This window comes from Suricata suricatta, chromosome 9, assembly GCF_006229205.1.
Source record: "Suricata suricatta isolate VVHF042 chromosome 9, meerkat_22Aug2017_6uvM2_HiC, whole genome shotgun sequence".
In the NCBI taxonomy this organism is placed as follows: Eukaryota; Metazoa; Chordata; class Mammalia; order Carnivora; family Herpestidae; genus Suricata; species Suricata suricatta.
In genome coordinates, this window is record NC_043708.1 from 90720417 (window position 1) to 90738651 (window position 18235).

General features: G+C 38.6%; 1 protein-coding gene across 5 annotated transcripts in view; it reads left to right on the plus strand.

Moving 5' to 3' along the window:
• MAPK6 (mitogen-activated protein kinase 6) overlaps positions 1-18235 on the plus strand; it is a 37577-nt gene that overhangs the window by 466 nt on the left and 18876 nt on the right. Inside the window, exons 1-2 of one of the 5 annotated variants that reach the window (XM_029950288.1) lie at positions 7-193; positions 12271-12372. The exons of 1 other annotated variant lie outside the window; for it this stretch is intronic. The gene's annotated coding sequence lies outside the window, so the exon portion shown is untranslated. Of the gene's footprint in view, positions 1-6; positions 194-12270; positions 12373-15302; positions 15405-18235 lie in introns of those variants that run through there. 3 more of the 5 variants (XM_029950287.1, XM_029950286.1, XM_029950290.1) reach the window with 3 other exon arrangements.

Genomic DNA, 18235 nt, shown 5'->3' on the forward strand with positions numbered 1-18235 from the left:
CTTCCTGGCACGCTGCCTTCGAAATGCTCCCGCGTCTCCTCCCCCATCCCACTCCGGTGACTCGGCCTCAGCTGACTCCGGCCGGGCAAAGTCTCCAGTGGACTCGGCGAATTGCGTAGCGCGCAGCACTCACCGGCTGGTCTCAGAGCCCCGAAGTCCTCTGCCCAAGTTTTGAGTCCTAGCTGTAAATGAGGTACAGAAAACTTGTCTGAGTCGGAATTCCTAATTTCTTTCCTCCCACCTCCCCACTCCCCGTCCCCCGCCCTACTGCAGCCTTTCCTTAGATGCGTTGGGGACTTGGAGCATTGGTCTGTGAAAGTACCCAAATGGAAACTTGTTTTGTCAGTTCACTAAAAAGGACCTCATCACTTGGCTGTGCGTTTTTATCTGACTTGGTGAGGGGCGTTGAAAAGTAAAGATCTTTTTGGCCTCCTTTGTTCCTTGGTTTAGTGAGACTCAACTGGTTCAGGTATTATGTGGGAGCTCTGTGAAGCAGGATCTTTTTGATTCCTTTCCTGTTTTATTTTTCTTCTGCTTGCTCATTGGCAAAGACCCAGTGAAGTGGTGAAATTAGAAGCCTTACTGCGTTTGCAGCAAAATTCATGGTTTTTTTTCAATGCTAAAAATGCTGTTAAAAGTCAGTATTAGCTGTTTTAACGATACAAGATGATGTGTCAAGGGAAAAAAATTAACAGGGGACAAAATGGAGCGCAAAGAGCTTCAGAGTAATTTTCTGATTGCTTGATTCTTCTAGTCTTGTTATGTTTTAAAGTTCTGATTGGACATAATTCTTTCTTCAACGTTGGGAAACTGAGATGGAAAGAGTAATTTGACAAGAAGAATGTAGGGTCCAAATAGGGCCTGGCCCTGAAAAGGAACAGCTTCTAGAGTTTATTCTTAAAAATGTCAGATTTTACTGTGTGAAAAAATTTTGAATAGGGTGGATGAATCTCTAACATCTATAATGAGTAGTTGTTCAAACACGTTTATGAAGGGCTTGCTTGCTATGTGCCAGGGAGTGTAAAGTCCTTTCACATATATATGTTACATCACTGAGTAAGAATTGCCTGGTAAAACTTGTAAAATTGCTTATTGGTATTCTAAATTCAGTAATTGCTGTCATCTAGGAAATATGCCAGATTTGAGCAGGACATGTTTTATTATTTAGATGTAACTGCTCAGAAAAAAAAATCTCTGGGAAATAGGGAATTGTTTATAAAAACCTTTATATATGATCATATTTTGAAGTTTGGTTACTTGCAAAAGAGGATTAAATGCAGTGTATGGCTACTCTGATTAAGAAAGAATCTAAAGAAGATTGATATGAAGATGAGTTAATTTTGCAATAGAAACAGCACATGTTCTGATGACAAGTGTTAGTACTAAATGTGTTGCAGTGTTTTGCATAAGTTCATTAAAGCATCGTGAGAATTCATAACTGACAAAATAGTAGGGTTTGCTGACTCAGGGTACATTACCGAAGGGGATGGGGTCTGGTAGGAGGAAGCTTAGAAGTGTGGCAAGTTTTGAGTTGGGTGATGACTCATACTGCCCACAACTGCTACGTGGCCCTTCTTTTTTTTTTTTTTTATATACACTGTATTTTTTTTAAATGATAGGGCTAAAATGTTTCTGTCCACATCATAATTCTCTCAAGAGGAGCCACAGTTTCTTTAAGAATAATGGCTTCTTAAATTGCATTTAAAAGAAGATCATATAACCTACAGGTGGAATTTTATAACATTTGTTGAGAGGAAAGGTAAAGCTAATTATTGGCCAGTTGCTACAATTAAATGTTTGATACTAAAAGTTTTTCCCTGATTATTAAGAAAGATTTAAGGATTATATAAAAAGATGGAACTTTTATGGTGTGGGTAGAAATTAACCATATGTTCTCATTGGTAATGTAAAAGTTATCTTTAATATCTAGAAATTAGTTTAAATAAGTGTTGTAAAGGTGCAGAAATATTAATTGGATATAGCTCTGAACATGAGCATTTCACTCTGATAGAGTTATACATAGTGCTTTCTCCTGTCTACATGAAGTTTCTGTTTTAAAAGACAACTTGAAGTAGGAATTATTATAGGCACTTTTTCCTCAGTCCTTTTTCTCCCCCAAGTTTATTTTTTATTTTTGTATTTTTAAGTAGTCTCTACACCCAACGTGGGGCTTGAACTCACAACCCTGAGGTCAAGAGTCCCATACTCCACTGACTGAAACAGCCAGGAGCCCCCATCAGTCTTTTTTAAAGACAAGCAGAATGTAAGGTTCCAAATTTAGGACTCAAACTGAAATTTGGTGATAAGATATTTTGACGGATTTTTGAAAGCCACCATTTAGCAGGTTGGCTTAAAATAAGATGGGGGGGGGGAAGATTGAGAATAGCAGTTTGTTTTAAAAACGAGAAGAAAAAACTCCCCAGCCCCTAGGTTTTCTTCTCAAAGTGATTTATTTGAAGAGTTTTATAGGTAGTAAAGTGTATTGTTAATGTCAATTAAATCTTTGGAAAGATTTTGGATGATCCTTGCATGATTTATATAGAAATTTAATAAAGTTTAATTTAAACTTTATATATCCTACTAAAGGAAATAAAAAAATACATATGTAAAAGAGTATTGTAGATTTTCAAAACGTCCTATCACCTAGAGGTTGAACATGTATTTCCAGGGTTAAAAAAAATTTTTTTTAAGTTTATTTATTTATTTTGAGAAAGCATGAGCGCACAAGCAGGGGTGGGGCAGAGAGCGAGGGAGAGACAGAATCCTAAGCAAGCTCCGTGCCATCAGCACAGAGCAGATGTTGGGCTCACACTCACATGAAATCCTAACCTGAGCTGAGATCAAGGGTCAGATGCTTAACTGACTGCAGACCCCAGTTTTTTTTTTTTTTTAAGAGTATAGGTAATTACCTGTCATGCCTAATCAGAATTTATGAACAAACTGGATATTTTAGCCTGTCTTCTTTCTATAAGATCCTTATTAAACAGTGAGCAGTCCACTGCGGTCCAGTTCATTGTTCACGTTGCCCATTTGAATCATGTGTTACTCTAGGGCTCCTGTTAAAATAGAAAGATGTCTCAAAAGTAAGTTCTTAATGGCATTGTTGGCTGCCCCTTGTCAGCTCCTTCAGCCGGTTTTGTGGGCTGTTATATTACTCTGTAGCTTGCTCGTAGTATGGGGATTTTGGTCTGTATTATTGCTCAGAGACCTGACTGAAACTTTACAAAAACAAAACAGCGTAATGTTATTGTAGTTAATGGTTTTTTCCAGGGAGTTGCTTTTCAAGTGGAGCTGATGCTTTTAAGGTGATAGTGGTATGTAGGCTGGGTCCAGCATCAATTTTTTTCTTCCATAAGCTGTGTATTTAGAAAACATAGTGTGCCCCGCTGATGGTTCTTAAAAAGTTTGTCTTTCCTACATGTCAGCCTTTTAAATCCATTTAAGGATGTAAAGTTGTACAGAGATTGAATGTTTATATGGCAAATCAGATTTTTCCATTGATTTTCATTTAAATCTAGTATGTCATTTCATGGGAAAAAAGGATAGCACAAAAGTTGTTTGTTAGAATACTTGAAGGAAGAAACTTCCTCTGCTGAGAGTGAAATGTCTGCATTGAATTCTGTACAAACTATAAAATATTAGCATTTACAGAGGGGTTATGGCCATTATCTTACCCCAGGTAAATGATAGCTGAGGAAACCGAGGTCTGGAGAGAACTAACGTCCTAGTACTCAAAAGTATTTCTGAACCAGCAGTATTAATGTCACCTAAGAATTTGTTAGTGCAGAATTCTCGACCCCATCCCAAGACCTACTGAATTAGAATCTACAGTTTCACAGGATTCTCAGGTGATTCAAATGCACATTCATATCTAGAAGCGCTGCTAAATAATGCATACTTAATTGCTTAGCTGGTTAGTGACTGATTTGGAAAATTCAGGTCTTCTGAGTTGCTCATTTTATTGGGTCCCCTGAAAAAAGGAAAAAGGACAATTGAAGGTCTAATTAATCATTGTTTAATAGAACTTTCAGTGATGATGGAAGTGTTCTTTGCTGTCCAGTGAGGTAGCCACTAGCCACATGTGCCTACTGAGGGCTTTATAGTGGCTAGTGCACCTGAGGAACTGAATGTTTAACTTAATTTTAATTACATTTAAATAGCTGCATTGTAGCTAGTGGCTACCATATTGAACAGCTCAGATCTATATTATTTTTGCCTGTACTAAATTTAAAATAATCTGAGATGTAATTTAATAATTGATTAGGCTCAGTTTAATAATTTCCTTCCTGGGGCGCCTGGATGCTTCACTTGGTTGAGCAGCCAACTCTTGATTTCAGTTCAGGTCATGATCTCACGGTGAGATTGAGCCCCACCCCGCCCATGTAGGCCTGTGGGCTGACAGCAGAGAGCCTGCCTGGGATTCTCTCTTCCTCTCTGCCTCCGCCGCCACTCCCACTCACTCACTCTCTCAAAATAAATACACATTAAAAAAGAATTTCTTTCTTCATTTGCAAATTGGAAAGATGGTTGGTTTCTAACTGCCTGCTTTTCCATTGTACCCAGATATGATTTTAGTGGTTAATTTAAAGCACTGTCAGTTTTCTGATTGATACTCTTGTATTTAGTAGATAATCTAAGTTTCAAGAATGTATGTTTTCCTGTTTGTCTCAATAAAGATATTTTCATTCAGGTTAAAAAAATTAAAGGGGCGCCTGGGTGGCTCAGTCAGTTAAACATTCGACTTAGGCTCACTCAGGTCAAGATCTTGTGATTCTTAGTTCAAGCCCTGCGTTGGGCTCTGTGCTAACAGCTCAGAGCCTGGAGCCTGCTTTGGATTTTGTGCCTCCCTCTATCTCTTGCCCCTCCCCTGTTCACACTCTGTCTCACTAGCTCAAAAATAATAAAGTAAACATTAAAAAATTTTAAATTTAAAAATTAAAAAAATTAAATGTTCTTTAATTATCTTGTTGATAGCATGGAGAGGACAGTTTTTGCCTCTGGCCTAGTACCTCCAGGCTTGTTAGCACTTGTTGGTAGCTGCCAGATTGATCTGCCATTAATAAAAAAATGTTTTATTTCTTTTTGAGAGGGAGAGGAGGGGCAGAAAGAGTGGGTGACAAGATCTGAAGGGGGCCCTGCACTGAACAGCAGGGAGCCCCATATGGGACTTCAACTCAGAAGCTGCAAGATCATGACCTGAGCCGATGTCAGTGGCTTAATTGAATGAGCCACTCAGGGCACCCCAGCCATTTTCATATTATTTCCAGGTGCAGAAACATTGGTTCTCAACCTCCCACCTTTGGCAGGGGGAAAAATCTAATCGTAAAGTAAATCAGACTGGCCTGTGTCCAAATCTAGACATTTACTATGTGTATGATTTCAGCAAAGTTGCTTTCCGTCTCCAAGTATCAGTACTCTTGTTGGTAAAATAAGGTTTGCACAGTACTCATTCTGAGTAGCAGAAATAATTTGTCACTTAGAAAATGCCTGGCACTTAATATATACTTAGTAGCTATAAATTTCCTTCCTAAGACCTCCTGATTAGCTTTTATGGCCTTCTGTAATTTAGACTTATGCTTGAGATTTCAACCAGGCTTAAGACATACTCTGATTTAAAATTTTATTGATTCCCACTGGTTACTGTAACTTCATGCTTTGCTTTACTCATATCATACCCCTTGTAGATTCTTCCACTTGAACTCTGGATTCCTTCTTTTGACTTCTTAAGGACTCCTCTCTTGCTTGTATCATGATGAATTTTGGCCTTTTTACTGGGTCATCTTTATTAGTATATAAATGTGCTCTGAACTGTACTATCTAATGTGGTAGCCACTGACCACATGTGGCTATTTAAATAAAAATTTATTGAGGATAAAAAGATCAGTTTCTCAGCCCTCTAATCGAATTTGTTCAGTAGCCATATGTATGTGGCTGATTGGCTACCATATTGAACAGTGTGTCCATAGAAATCTGTTACATACCCTCTCCCAATTCCACATTCTCCTCTAGCTACTGTCTAACTTCTCATTTCTCTAATCCTCTTTCAAGCAAATTTTCAAGGTTGTCTTTGTGTGCTCTCTTTAGCCTTTGTTCCTCAGCCTTTTCTAGACTGGCTTCTATCACCATCTTCACCGTATGAAATTGCTCTAATCAAGATACCAGTGACTTTGCTTTACCAAATTCATCTTACTGGATCTTGTGATAGAATTCAGTGTAGTTGACCGCTGTTTTCTGCATATTCACCTACTTTTCTTAGCTTATGAGACGTATATTCTTTTTGTTTTTCCTCCTATCTCACACCTTGTTATAATTTTTTACAGGCTTCTGCCCTCTACCTGCCTGCGCATATTGGCATATCCCAGAGTTTAGTTCTGGGCCTCTCCTCTACCCTTTCTAAATTCTTTTCCCTCACTGGTCTCATTCAGCTTAAGTACTACCTACATGTGAAAAATTATCAGATTTACATTTAGACTTCTCACCTGAGCTCCAGACACATTATCCAGTTGTGTGCTTGATATTACCACTCAGTTACCTAGACAGTATGTAAACAGGCTTAACATATCAAAAATAGAACTTTTTCCCATATTCCTCTTCTTCCAGTCTTTCCCATCTCAGTAATTGACACCTAGGTGTTGTCCTTAAATCCTCTCCCTTTTCTCCCAAATCTAATCTATCACCAGGTTCTCTTTGTTTCCAGAATATTACTTGAATCTCTCCCCTATTTTACATCTTTAATGCTACCATCCTACTTTTAGCGACCATCATCTTACTTGGCCAACTGAAATAGCTTTTAACTGGTTCTACTTTCACTATATTATCTTCAGTCCATTCTCCTACGAGTAAGCCAGAATTCATCTTTTTAAAATGTAAATGAAACTGTGCCAGTTGTCTGCTTAAATCCTTCATAGCTTACCTTTGCACTTATAAAATTCAGAATCTTGCCTCATGTGTTTTTTTCTACTTGTCTAGTCTTAACTCCACATCACTCCCCCCTCTCTTTGCTCAGGATGCTGTGGCTACATTGCCATCATTTCCTCCAGAATACCAAGTTCTATCCTGCTTTAGGTTGTTTTTGCTGTTTTCTCTCGAATGAATGCTCTTTGCCCAACTCTCAGCAATGCTGATACCTTCTCATTTAGATTTCAGCTTCTTAGATGGTCATTTCCCAGCCACCCAGTCATAGCACTTAGATAAATCTGGAGTCATGTTATTTGTTTGATAATCTGTCCTCACTAGATCGTAGACTAGAATGTAAACTCTTTGGAAGCAGAAGAACCTTGGCTGTCTTATTATCATTGTACCATCAAATAGTGCCTGACAAATGCCAGGTACTCAGTACATTTTTGTGGACTATAGAAAATGTTTGATACCTTTAAGCTTCTAAAGGGAAAAAGTATATTAAAGATTGTGTTGTAGTCATTGTAATATGATTTTGGCGTGGGTCCTTTAGCTCTCAAGTACATTATTGGTATAATTGCAGAAACTTAAATGGGACCTGAGTATTAGATGATAGTATTATATCATTGTTAATTTCCTGATCCTGACTACGTTTTGGTTATACAGAAGAGTGTCCTGTCTATAGGAAATATACTGTGTTCTCTAAGAGGTGGTGGAGTGTGTACTGGTCAAAAAAAAAAAAAAAGCATATTATTTGAGAGAAAGTCATGGGCTTTAGTTTACAACCAGAGATTCAAATCATGGCTCTTTCATTGATGTGTGATATTGAATGCATTATTTAAATTCTGAGATAAAAGTTATAAAATCCATTTTACAATATTGTTAGGATTTAGTAAAAATATATGTCCAGTACAAAACTTCCCATGTAATACCTTCTTAATCAAGTTTGTTATTTCAACTAAAATATGTATATTTATCTTAATATGGTTAATTTCCATTTCCTTTGGAATTTCCAGTGAATCTATGATGTTAAGGTATTGGTTTATATTATGATTGATGTAAAAGTACAAAAAAACCTCTTGACAAAATAAGTCATTACTTGCAGTTGGTGATTTATTTTGTTTTCTTTTTTTCCCCTTCCTTTCACTCTCCATTGATGGCCATGTTATTAAGTAAACATAATGACCAAAAAAGGAAGACGGTATTTAAGGAAAACCCATGAGCCTTTTACAGTTATCACAGTCTATTTATTTATTTAAAATTTTTTTTAACGTTTTATTTGTTTTTGAGAGAGAGAGCGAGCGAGCGTGAACAGGGGAGGGTCAGAGAGATGGGGAGACACAGAATTCGAAGACAGGCTCCAGGCTGTGAGCTGTCAGCAAAGAGTCTGCCGTGGGGCTCGAACCCATGAACTGCGAGGTCATGCCCTGAGCCGAAGCCGTATAATTGCTGGTTTACTGAGACACCTAGGCACCACCACCGTCTTTTAAAAATAATATAAATTACTTCACCAATTCTGTAAACTTTAGAATTGCGTGATTCAGTTCAACCTCTTTCCAGCACTTTGTGTTCTTGTCATCTTATAATTTATTTCTACATGTGCTGTAAACCCCATGTTACATTATTATTGTTGCTTTAAATAATCAGTAGTCTCTTGAAGACATTTAAACATGTAGATGTTTTTGTTTTGTTTTGAGATTTTTTTATATTCCCTGGTTATTTACCCTTTCGGGAGATTTTGTTCCTTTCTGCAGCTTCCATTTGTTGTCATTTTCCTTCAATCCAAGAACTTTTAGCATTTCTTTAGCAAAAGTCTAAGACAAATTCTTCTCACTTTTGTCTCTTTGAAAATTTTATTTCATCTTCATTTTTGAAATGTATTTCCCTAGATATAGAATTCTGGGTTAGTATTTCCTTTTTTTGGCACTTGAAAGATGACCTTCTATTGTTTTCTGGTTTTCATCATTTCTAGTGATAAATCAGCTATCATATCCATTCTTCTCTAATATATACTTAACTCTTTTTTACCTGGTCACTTTTAAGAGTTTTTTTTTTTCCCTCTCCCCCTCCATTTTCAACAATTTGGCTATGATCTGCATAGTTATGGATTTCTTTATATTTATTTTGCTTGCAGTGCATTGAGTTCTTGAGTCTGTGAGTTGGTGTCTTTTGTCAGTTTTGGAAAGTCTGTGTTGATTATCTCTTCATATATTTCTACCCTGTCAGCTTTCTGAATCTGTTCAGCTTAGCTGCTAGCTCTTCAGACTCTTTGCTTTCTAGTACCACTTCAGGTTTTCTTTATTTTGTGTTTTTGCCCTATTTATTTACTTGAGGAAGAACATCTGCCTTGTACTCAGAATGCATTGTTTCCTGACTTGTCCCCTATCACCGCCCTCAGAGGGCAGCTGCCTTGGATGTGGTCGAGGCCCATATGCTTCATGAGATTCTCTCTCAGCTTTTCTGCCTTGCCCTCACCTCAGACTTTTGCTCTTGGTGAGGACCTGTGGGGAAGAATTGGCAGGTGGAACTTGAACCTGGGCTTCTTCTGAATTCTAATCTGTTATCTGAAACCACATGTAGCTATTGAGGTTGGCTTTAAATTTGGTTGGTTTCTTCCCAGTTTTGTTAGCCATAAATTAACTTACCTTGCCTTCTTTTATGAAGGGCTTAATATTTTCTAGAATTTATTTAGATTTCTTTGGGGCACATGGGTGGCTCATGTCGGTTAAGTGACCAACTTCAGCTCAGGTCATGATCTCATGGTTCGTGGGTTCGAGCCCTGTTTTGGGCTCTGTGCTAACAGCTCAGAGCCTGGAGCTTGCTTTGGATTCTCTCTCTCTGCCCCTCTCCTGCTTCTGCTCTGTCTCTTACCCCCCTCTCTCAAAAATAATAATTAAAGAAATTTCTTTAGAATTATTTAGCTTTCTTTGCATCTTTAGTTTTTCTGTTGGGTTTTTAAAAAAACTACAATATTGTAGCTTATTCAGCTTGTCGTGGTTTATAGGATGAGAATAATAGTGTCTTGGAATTTTCTGCATTCTAATCAGAAGTGAAAATTAAAGTTCTAAAACTTTTGGGGCCTCTGGGTGACTCTGTCGGTTAACCATCACCTCTTGATTTCAGCTCAGGTAATAATCTCACGGTTTCATGGGTTCAAGCCCTGCATTGGGGTTTGCACTGGCAGCACGGAGCCTGCTTGGGATTTTCTCTCTCTCCCTCTCTCCCTGCCCCTCCCCCACTCACACTCAGAATAAATAAATAAACTTTAAAAAATTATAAAACTTTAGAGCTGGAAGAGGTCATAGTAGTCATGTAATTTGCCTACATCATTTTCCTGATGAGGAACTGAGGCCTAGAAATGTGAACTACTTTGATATACAGCTACTTTAGCCTTAAATCCTCAACTAGATGTCAGATCTCTTTAATTCATTTTTTTCCCCTTTTAATATGGGCTTAATGAACCCAGACAGGAATTTTTCAGTAGAGCCAAACTTTAGAGTGAATCTCATAGGAAACTTATACTGTGTTTTTTTAATCTTGTAAGCTTTGTTCAGCCTTGGAGAAAATGAGAAACAAAAGGAGGAAAGATGGTCTAGGAACGTTATATGCCATTCTGATTCCATTTTTTACCCAAAAAATTGGGTACCCTCCAATCAAGTATGTGGTTCTGTCCATTTGATGAGATACAGAAGTGTTTTGTATGGCCTTCTTCATACCCTCACCAGGGTTAGCTGAAAAGTGACAGCAGTTATATTTAATGTGCAGTCTGGAAAGCTTTGGTGCTAAATGCCATAGAGCCTGCTGGGATGGACTGAAGAATAATCAGAATAATGTCAAGGTCTCACATATCCTTATGATACCTTCTTGGTATCACATGGACTAATAGGACTTTTTATAGAATCCTACTTGTCTACTAATATGAGACACTGTTTCAGTGGTACAACCACCTCTTACTACCTCAACAACAACAAAAAAGGCACTCTAATAAAGCTGACTCCCCCGCCCCCCACCCCTGAGTGGGCTTTTTTGATGTGTTGACAATCCTATGTGTTTACCATAGGGGGAGGCTCCTCAGGGGGAATGCTTCCTTGGAAAGCAAAGTAGTAGATCTGGGAGTCGTCACTGATGTTCCTCTGTGGTAGGTCAGAGTATGATCAGATTCTGAAAAAATTGAGGGTAGAACTTATCTTCTCCAAAACTTTCTACTATCAAATACAATATGCTGTTTGCATTAATTTACTCAGTACAGTTTCTTTTTAAGAGTCTCATGCTCTACCGACTGAGCTAGCTGGGCGGCTCAGTTTCTTTTTAAAAAATATTTTTAACGTTTATTTATTATTGAGAGACAGAGCATGAGCATGGGAGGGGCAGAGAGAGGGGGAGACAGAATCTGAAGCAGGCTCCAGGCTCTGAGCTTTCAGCACAGAGCTCAATGTGGGGCTTGAACTCACAAACCGTGAGATCATGACCTGAGCCAAAGTTGGACGCTTAACTGACTGAGCCACCCAGGCGTGCCCTCTCAGTACAGTTTCTAAAATACCTACTAAGTGCCAGGTACTATGCTCAGAAAGTGTTAATAAAGCAATTGAATCTCAAGCCTTTTACTTTAAAATAAAGCTACATGCAACAAAAGGGAGGTGAATGATGCCTGGAAGTACAGAGGGATCTGAAGATTAGAGATTAGACTAGACTGGGGAAGGATGCCCTAAGACAAGGGAAGGAAGACTACTACTAGAAAATAGAGGGCGCCTGGGTGGTTCAGTCAGGTAAGTGTCCGACTTCGGCTCAGGTCCTGATCTCATGATTCGTGGGTTCGAGCCCCATGTCGGGCTCTGTGCTGACAGCTAGCTCAGAGCCTGGAGCCTGTCTTCGGATTCTGTGTCTCCTTCTCTCTGACCCTCCCCTGCGCACACTGTCTCTCTCTCTCTCAAAAATAAAATTAAAAAACATTAAGAATTTTAAAAAAAAAGAAAGAAAATGGGGAAGAAATATTAGTGGGATGGGGAGGAATCTACCACAGTGATCTGGGAGTATGTGCTCCATGAGGTTAGGGTATTTGTTTTTTTAACCTATTTTGACCCCTGCTATATCTTAATGCCTAAAACAGTGTCTGGCATATGGTGAGCATGCAGTAAGGTTTTGTTGAATAAACATGTAATGGATGGTAGAATTAAAGCTGTTTTCGTTAAGGCTGTTCGAAACATCTTGGTTCTCTGCTCCTGGGACCATGTTGGGATTGCATTTCCCTACTCCCCTGAAGCAAGTTTGACCATGTGACCTGCCTGGATCAGTAAAATGTGAGAAGTGAAATGTGTCATTTTGGGATGGAAGCTTTAGACCAGTGAGGTATTCCCACATTCTGTTTCGTTCTAGCACCATCGAGTGGCAATGCCAGAGCTGGTAGTTGCTTCAACAACTTGGATTGGATGACAGCTATGTTGGACCTGTTACATGAGCATGGTTAAAACTTCTGTTGTAAGTCAATGAGATGTTGGGGATTTTCTGCTACTATACAGTTATCTAACGTATCTGGACTACAGAAATGTATACTAATTTTTATCTGGTTGGAATCCTCATATGGCCAAAAGTACTTGAAGAAGGAGGCTGCCCACATGTCTCCTGCTTATATATTTGCTCCAGTGTTGCCTTAACATTAGTTAAGAGAGGGGTCTTAGAAATGAGGGCTCAGGCAGGAGAAAGATAGGAGAGGGGATGAAGGGTTACTATAATTATTTTTAAATTTCTAGCCATAATTTTGTAGAAAGGATTTTATTTGTTTAATGTTTAGTATATAGCAATTTCACATTTCCCCCATTCTGGGCACACCACCATAAGCACTTGGGAACAAAGACCGTATAACTAAAAGTCCTGTTGTACTGTGCTAACATAGATCATAGAATTAGAAGGATCTTTAGAGATTCTTTGACCAAGTTCTCTGGTCTGGGTTTTTATATTCTAATATGGATACCCTAGAATAAATAGCAAGTGGAGATAAACATCAAAATAAACATCGTGGCATTTATTTCATAATGGCTTTTTAAGTGGGCAAAGGCAAATTCTTAATGTTAAAGTATATATTCAGGCAAAGGATTAGACAATTTAAGAACAGAAGCTGGGTGTAGAAGAGTTTTTAAAAAACTGGATACTTTGTTAGAAGGCAAGTAATCATGTATCTTTGACTTTGTAAATTTGCTGTATAGCACACATTAGTTACTGATAGCAGGCAAGGCCTGTTAGGCTTTGGTGTTTTAGTTTTAAGGTCCTTCGCCCCACCCAGATGGCTAAGATCATTCATTGCCATTAGTTTGCACCATGAGCCTCCGTGAGGTCCAGATCCTGAGAGGGATCCCTAATAGCTCTTAGGGCTCCCCTACATCAGGAGCAGAGGCATTGTCAAGAATGCATATGAACAAGCAGTTAAGCTGTAACCTTTGGCCTTCTCTGCCCTGGAAACTTAGTTGCTTTGATGAGAGCCTGAGACATGATCTTAGGGGAGGATGAATTTGCTATGACAACACCTCTCTGTGCCAGTGTTAAGAGATAGTCCTAGGTGAATGTAAGTAGAGCTCAACCTTTCCCTTCTCTCCAAAAGCAGCTAGGTTTTGGCTGAGGAGATGTGAGGCCGGCTGGATTCCAGGTAACTCAAATTAACTCACTTGACCCTAGAGAAGAGCAAAGTAGGCAAGAGGCGTTGAGGAGGTAGGAGGTGGAGAGTTGTCAGTGCATGTGATCAGGCCAGATGACCCATGTCATCGTTTAACCTGATAAGCAGCAGAGTGGAAGATTTGGAAGAGAAAACCAGATAAGTAACCTTTATGTTTACATCTCTCACCTCAAACTTGCTTTGCACATCCAGACTCCTTTTCTGATACGCAGCTGAGTTGTTCTTACATAGGAAGGGAAGGAAAATCTAGTCTCTACAGAATGGGGAAATGGGGGCAGAGTGAAGTTATTTAACTGTTTTTTATATTTCTTTGTCACTTTATAATATTACTGAATATACTTAGGCTTGACTCAGAGTGCCTGTATTTCTCATGGCTTGGCAGTAGGCTAAGTGACAGAATGCAGGTGGTGATTAAGGAAAGAAAGGAGTGCCTGAGGAGACTGGTGTGGCTAGTGGCAGTTTCAGGGAACTGCCTTGTAGGTGTAGGAAGCTGGTACCCAGACTGGGCTACCTAGAAAACTTACTTCCATTTTATGGTGGATCACTGGAGACCAAAGGTAAACCATGAAACCGTCTTTATTCTTATAAATCATTCCCTGTAATTAAATTTATTTATCTAATTGTTAAAAACAAAACATTGGCCCAGCTAATTAAAATTTAATTAAGGATCTCTCTCCAAGCAACACAGTATCAGCACTGGGGTTGGTAGGAGTGGGTCACATTTGGAGGTGGAGAAATTAGAAGAATGCTGAGAAGGCTTATTTTAGTTACTGTCCCATCTTAGTTTTCCTTTTCTTTCCTTGAAGTATGTGGAAATGGAGAAGGAATATGGAACCCCAGATCTTTTTCTGAGTCTGAGCCTTGAACTTTACTTTTATGAAGTTAAACATGAAAGATGGTAGAGGAAATGGTATAAATGGGACATTTCTAGAGGTTGTTTATACGGATGGAGGGTGCTCTGACCAGTAACCCACTGGTCCAATTGAGTTGTAACTGCATGCTTTTATTCAGGCCAAAGAACTCCATGATTGACCTAGAAGATGGAGGTAGTTGGAGACATCAGGATTTATATCAGGGTGATAAGGAGGAAACGGTCTTCATGGTCACTAAAAGTGAGCATGGGAGGCCTCTACCTCTTTATGGCTTCCAGAGGCATACATCCAGATCTCCCTACTGAGGTCACATCACCCCGTGTGTAGGTTCCTATAGCATCCTGTACCATTCCTTGGTACCACTTGTCCCCTTTGCCTCTCTCTTTTTCCTGTTTTTAGTTTATCATTGTTTGTTTCCAGTCATACTGTATACCCCATGAGGGCACGACACAAGTCTGTTTTTATTATTTTACCCCCAGTAGCTAGTATATTGATAGGTACATAGCATATAATTAGCAAACGCTTACTGAAAGGAGCATGAATTACTTGGAAACACTTACTGGATCCACTTTATCATGCAGAAATATAGCATTACCTCCAACTTACTGATTAAGGTGGGCTTACTTTTCCAAGCTCCTGAATGAAAACCTGCTCCAATAGCTTTTGTTCTAATGGATATTGAAGGATTTTAAAGAACAGTATAGAGCACTGAGGTAGATCACTGGGCAAGAACTCCTATTGTTCCCCACCCTCATTTTTTATTAGTGTAATCCTCACTATAGAATTACAGTTTTGGTGATTAACATTCCTTTTTTTCATTATAATGGCCTCATATTTGTATACAGTTTGTTCAAGTCTTTCAGGATAGTCGTCATCTGAATCTGTAATGAGGACTCTGCAGTTCTCAGCCTGGGTATAAGTTCCTGTCTTCCCCAGTAAACCCACTGTTTACCCCTCTGAGTGCTGACCAGGTACATGTTTGAAAAGGCATTGTCATCCTTGTAATTTTTGGTCTATAATGCTTCTTGGTCTCACTGCAACTTAAAGGGAGCAGATGTAAATGTTAAAAAAAAATATTTGGGGTGCCTGGGTGACTCAGTCAGTTGAGCGTCTGACTTTGGCTCAGGTCATGATCTCACAGTTCGTGGGTTCAAGCCCTGCACTGCGCTCCGTGCTGACAGCTTGGAGCCTGGAGCCTGCTTTCTATTCTGTGTGTCCTTCTCTCTCTGCCCCTCCCCTTCTCATGATCTGTCTCTTCTGTCTCTCAAAAATAAATAAATGTTGGGGCGCCTGGGTGGCTCAGTCTGTTAAGCGGCCAACTTCGGCTCAGGTCATGATCTCATGGTTTATGAGTTTGAGCCCCACGTCAGGCTCTGTGCTGATAGCTCAGAGCCTGCTTCAGATTCTGTGACTGTCTCTCTGCCCCTCCCCCATTTGCACACTGTCTTTTTCTCTAAAATATAAATAAATACTAAAGAAAACAAAATAAATGTTAAAAATTTTTAAAAAATAAAAGGAGCAGATGTAGGTTGGAGGTCTTGAATGGAGATCTTGGCGTTCTCATGACTCTGGTAATGTGGCTACAGTTCCTATTATAGTGCTATTCTGTCTGATGTAGTGGTGTCACAGCAAAGTTAAATTATTTGTGCTTGACTATGATTGCTCTATGAGTGAACTAGAAGCTTAAGAGAGCACTTAGAGATTTTTTCTGTTCTTACGTCAAGTCTGTAGAACTGACTTTAAAGTGTACATTTATCAAAAATTTAGAAGTTGACTGGGTTTTAAGGAATTGTCTGCATAGGGGCAAGAAGGTAGGTCTGAACAAACATTCTATTTTGGGTGGAGACTAGAAATGTCAAATTTCAGAAATTTGGGCACCTTTAAAAAATACTGTTTTTTTAGGGGTGCCTGGGTGAACATCTGACCCTTGATTTTGGCTAAGGTCGTGATCCCAGGATAGGATCGTAGAATCAAGGCCTGTTTCAGGCTCTGGGCTAAGCAGAGCCTGTTTAAGATTCTCTCTCCTTGGTCACTTGCATGTGCCCTCTTGCTCCCTGTCTCTAAAAAAAGAAATGAAAACAAAATACTGTTTTTTAAAGGATATTTGGTAGAGAACTGGAAGTATCAAGATGTGTACAAATAGAAAAAAGTGAGGGGAAGGGAAGATAATATTAATTAAAGCCTTTTAAAAATAGAAATATTCTTTAATTCAAAAGTTTATTTGCAAACTTTAACTTTTAAATGTTTCGCACAAACTGATAAGGTACAGAACTCTTAGGAGTCAGCTTGTTTTTTTCTCCTTTATTTCTGAGAAGCAGACAAAGCTTGCAAAGAGAAGAAACTATCTCTATTAGAGTAAAACAAAGCTGTTATGCTATGATGTCTTTTACAACATTAAGCAGATAGAAGTGCTTATAGTTACTAAAAGAACTCAGTGATAGTAAATAAAATAAAATAATAATTTTTATTACAGTTGTTGCATAAGGGTCCTTTGTCTGGACTCTGAGTTATCAGTATTACCAGTTTGTTGTTGACACAGTTTTAATGTTTGTGGATTTCTTGAAAGTGGTTTGCTTAGATTGTGGCAAGTTGCTGTACCTTATATGTTTTGGAATCTTGTATTTCCACATGGGAGGTATGTGGGAATATGAGGCAGGCAGGAAATAAAGGCAGATTCCCTATCTTACAGAAACTTCACACTGTGAAATAGCTCATGTGTTTGAGAAGCCTAGCAATTCTCTTAAGCCACAGCTCAAGGTGATTGTTGTCGTGCAATTTGAGTTCAGATATATATATATATATCATATATTGATACAGTTTCTAATTGTCTTTAAATGATTAGCCCTTTGAATAAATGAATATTGTACTTGTCCCACTTCCAATTTCTTCAGACCCATTCAGCAAATAACACTGTAGATAATCTGTGGCAGCTATTAGATAAAAAATCAGCAACAAGAAGCCTTTCCATTTAAGAGTTAGCCTGTGTTACATACTTAGAGGCATATATATTTAAATGAGCTACATAGGCCACCTAGTTATGTCTCAGACATGAGACACATGCTTACCCTCAGGGGCTTTGATGTGCTAGCGCCTCTGTCAGGAACAGTTAGTCCCACACAGCACCCCTAAAGCCCACCCACTTTGGAGTTTTGCTATCAGTAACCCTCACTAGAGGCATTCCCTGACTACTCTCCCTGGTCCCTTTCTCTTTTATTTTCTTTACCTCATTTATTGCCATCTGACATCTGCGTTTTGCTTATTTGTCAGCCTGTCTTCCTCCACTATATGAGCTCTTCATATACGTACCTCCCAGTTCTATAAAATTGTAATAATTTATGCTTCCATACATTTTTTAAAAAAGAAATAACACATTAAAGATGTAGTTGGAGCATACTGTATAACACCACCCTGATGGTAATCCTTTCCCTCATTCCTGAAAGTAACAATTAATCATAAATTTGTTACTTACCGATCATGTTTTTCATACATTTGCCATATATATATGCCATATATACATATATATGCACTCATAAAGTAACATTGTGCCTGTTTATGAACCTGAAATAACTGGTTTTAGCATATAAATTTCTATCTCTGATTCCTTTTTAAAATTTAGTGTATGGTGATTTCAACCATCTATTCATTTTTACTCTTATATAGTAGTTCACTATGTGAATATAGCTCATTTATTCTCCATTTGTTGAAAGGTTCGGCTGTTTTTAATATTTTGCCACTACAAAAAAAAAGTGAGCATTCATATGTTCATTTGCAAGTATTTTTCTAGGTAATGCTTTTTGAAGAA